Raw genomic sequence first — 4,266 nt, 5'->3', positions numbered from 1 at the left:
CATAGCCTCGGAGAAGAAAATAATGAGTACTCAGAGAAGACCTTGTGGATCCTCACTGAACACTTTGATATTTTCTTCCCCTACCACCCCTATTCTTTTAGTGTGTGTGTGTGTGTATATATATCTAACTTTTCTTAAAATTTCATTACACAAAAAGGGTTACAACATTGGTTACATGCAGGGTACAAGACTACTTGTCACAAGTTGAACAGCTCCTCCAGCTCCTCAGATGGCGGGTAGGAACCTTGGATGCAGTGAGCATTTCCTCTCTGGATTGCCACACTAAGACGGTGAAAGAGAAAACTGGTGGCTCTAAGGTCTCTAGTTGTTTCAATTAGCTTGGACCCCACCTCCTTCAAAAAACTAGCAGCACTTTTACCCCAGGCACCAAGTGTCTCTGAGGCAATGGGGACAAAATTGTTGTGGTGCTCAAGGTCTCTGTATTTACGTGACTTGGCTGCTTCCCGGTGATTGGCACTACTTCCTGCCTGTGCAGCACTGAAGTTAACATAGGTGTTGGCTAAGGTTGAAACGCAAGTATAGTTCCACACCAAGTGTCTACCATTCTTCCAGGGGTTCACCGTGATCCCGTCTGGGCGACCGACAGGCTCATCTGAGTTGCGGGGCATTAGGTAACGGGGCTCTCTCTCTGCTGGACAATCGACCGTGGTAAGGCTTCTCTTGATAATGTCGTTAACCTCGCCGTGTCTTGCATGCCATCCTCCTGTCCTTTGGCAGAGAAGGCCATGCCGTCCGTATCTGTCGGCCTCTGCCTCGCCGCAAATACACCTGTATTCGGTGTGGATTGGGGCAGCGAGGGCGAGAGCCACAGCAATTCGGATTGCCTTTGGTGTGAGATGAGTGCCAGTTGCTGACACTGGGGTTGCTAGTAGCAAGTCCCCTGCATGGGGAGCTGCTACAGCTTTAAGTCGGGGAATATCATGTGGTGTTGTCGCAGCTTCTAGTAATGTCGCAGCTTCTTGGTCGGCAATGGGGCGATCCCAGCTGGATTGCTTATGGGCATCAGAAAGCAGTGGTTGGGGTGCTGGTCCTGCGAGAGAGAGAGACCCATTTGGTGGTGCAGTCTGCAAAGCTGGGATCATGTATCCCTGCCCGTTGAGCTAGGTGCTCAGGAAGGATTTCCTTCACCAAGTCGTCAGACGCCACTGAAGAGGACAGAAACGCTGGTACCGCAATTTGTGTTGCTGTGCGCACGCCAAGGCCCCCCGAGTCTGACAGGAAGGGAGGCCTGTTTCCACTGTGAGTCGCTGAGAGAAAGGTTGAGGGCCTTTTCTAGCATTGATTTCAGCAAGCTGTCGTACTATATATATATATGTATATATATATATATATATATATATATATATATATATATATATATATATATATATATATATATATATATATATATATATATATATATATATATATATATATTTCATTGAATATGACCGCATATTCTGTATTTATTATTTTCTGGTTTAGGGCTTCTATCCCTCTAACTATTTTCTTAGCATCAGGGCTTATTTGAAATAGGAGTTCTCCAAAACTCATTTTCGTACTTTTAAGGTGAAGAAAAGAAGTGATTTACTATAGAGTATATTACACTTATTTGTATAATTTGCACGACGTTTCGAACCTCCATGGTTCATTCTCAAGTGAACAGATCTTACAATACTAGTTGATTTTATACCCGCATTAGGTCAGGTGATAATATAATGAAGGTGAAAACATGGGGGGATACATAAGGGATAAACATAGGGGCTGCAGAAGGCTTATTGGCCCATACGAGGCATCTCCTATCTAAACACAAAGATTAATCCAGTGTAATTGGCCTGTTATGTTGGACATTGTCTTCTGTGTTGGCATCGATATGTTCTTGTCTTGTCCTTACTCTCATGGTGGGTAGAGTAAATAGTTCCGTGATTTGGGTGTTCATGGTAGGTCGCTCTATTCTTATGTGAATTGCCTCAAGAATTTGTAATCTTCTTGAATCTTGGGTTTTGTCTATTATGCAAGTATTCTTGTTCAACATTTCTCTTGTTAGAGTAATGTCATGGGCTTGTCTCATGTGATTCCTAGGGGCACCAGATTGAAGATGGCATGTCAAACGCCTCGTCAGCTTGGTCGACGTCATACCTATGTACTTACATTGAAGGTTACATCCTTCGTGGGGGCAAGTGTACATGTATACAACGCTTGACTGCTGTAGAGGGTTCTCCGTCGGCTTCGGGCTGTTTTTGATAAGGAGTTCGGAAGTCTTCTTGGTTTTGTAGAATATTATCAGGTTTATGTTTTGGTTAGGAGTAGTGCTTTTTACTCCTTTACGGATTATTTCTTTCATTATTCTTTCCTCTTTTATATGTTCACTGTGCATGGTTGATTTGTAATATAATTTTATTGGGGGTGTTGTGGTTTCTGTTCTGGGTTCTGAATTATACCAACGGTCCAAGTGTCTTCTTATAGCAGCGTTTATTTCCGCGTTGCTATATCCGTTGTTCACCAATACCTGAGTTACTCTTTCAAACTCTCTACTCACGTTGCTCCATTCAGAGCAGTGGGTAAGCGCTCGACGAATATAAGCATTGAGAACACTGGCTTTGTATCTTTGGGGGCACTCACTTCTACCGTTCAGGCATAATCCTATGTTGGTGGGCTTGGTATATACGTTGGTGCTTAAAGAGGTTCCTGTTTTTGTTATTAGTACATCCAAGAATGGCAGACTGTTATTTTCACTATTTTCATGTGTAAATCGGAGTACTGACTCTCTCTCTAGGTGTCTTTTTAGGTCAATTAGACGTAACAATAAGAAAAGCCGACAAAACAGCAGCATATGTATTGATTCCTACCCATGAATACATGAACAAAATTAGCGACATCCTAAGTGACGACTCCAAATTTCAACGAATCACGAGGAACCCCGTAGAAGACCTTAAGCGGAAAGTAAACAAAACAATTACAGCAATCAACGCAAAGAAAGGTAGTGTGCATTTCAATAAACTTCAAGGCGACTATGGCTTAGGATATGCCTACGGCAATGTTAAGACGCATAAACCAGGTAACCCACTACGCCCTATAATCAGCCAAATACCAACCCCAACTTATCACCTGGCAAAGAAACTCAATGAACTCCTAACTCCATACACTCCAAGTAAGTTTAGTCTACAATCATCAGCAGATTTCCTAGAATTGATCAAATCTACCCAGCCCGATGGAATCATCGCTTCCCTGGACGTTGAATCCCTTTTTACCAACGTCCCAGTCGACACAACCATAGGAATGATACTGGACAGAGTATACAGAGACGAGAGCACCCCCAAATTAGACATACCTGAGCCACACTTGAAAAGTCTTCTCGAAGCATGTACAAAGGAAGCCCCTTTCATCAGTCCACAAGGAGACATGTATTTACAAATAGACGGAGTAGCAATGGGCTCCCCCTTAGGAGTTTTATTTGCTAATTTTTATATGGGAACCATCGAAGATAGGGTCTTCAGTAGCAGACAAAAACCAACTGTATACTGCCGTTATGTAGATGACATATTCGTAATAGTAAAAGACTCAGATGAACTAATTGACCTAAAAAGACACCTAGAGAGAGAGTCAGTACTCCGATTTACACATGAAAATAGTGAAAATAACAGTCTGCCATTCTTGGATGTACTAATAACAAAAACAGGAACCTCTTTAAGCACCAACGTATATACCAAGCCCACCAACATAGGATTATGCCTGAACGGTAGAAGTGAGTGCCCCCAAAGATACAAAGCCAGTGTTCTCAATGCTTATATTCGTCGAGCGCTTACCCACTGCTCTGAATGGAGCAACGTGAGTAGAGAGTTTGAACGAGTAACTCAGGTATTGGTGAACAACGGATATAGCAACGCGGAAATAAACGCTGCTATAAGAAGACACTTGGACCGTTGGTATAATTCAGAACCCAGAACAGAAACCACAACACCCCCAATAAAATTATATTACAAATCAACCATGCACAGTGAACATATAAAAGAGGAAAGAATAATGAAAGAAATAATCCGTAAAGGAGTAAAAAGCACTACTCCTAACCAAAACATAAACCTGATAATATTCTACAAAACCAAGAAGACTTCCGAACTCCTTATCAAAAACAGCCCGAAGCCGACGGAGAACCCTCTACAGCAGTCAAGCGTTGTATACATGTACACTTGCCCCCACGAAGGATGTAACCTTCAATGTAAGTACATAGGTATGACGTCGACCAAGCTGACGAGGCGTTTGACATGC

Source organism: Procambarus clarkii, chromosome 10 (assembly GCF_040958095.1).
Source record: "Procambarus clarkii isolate CNS0578487 chromosome 10, FALCON_Pclarkii_2.0, whole genome shotgun sequence".
NCBI classification, from domain to species: domain Eukaryota; kingdom Metazoa; phylum Arthropoda; class Malacostraca; order Decapoda; family Cambaridae; genus Procambarus; species Procambarus clarkii.
Note: the sequence above shows the minus strand (reverse complement) of the source record.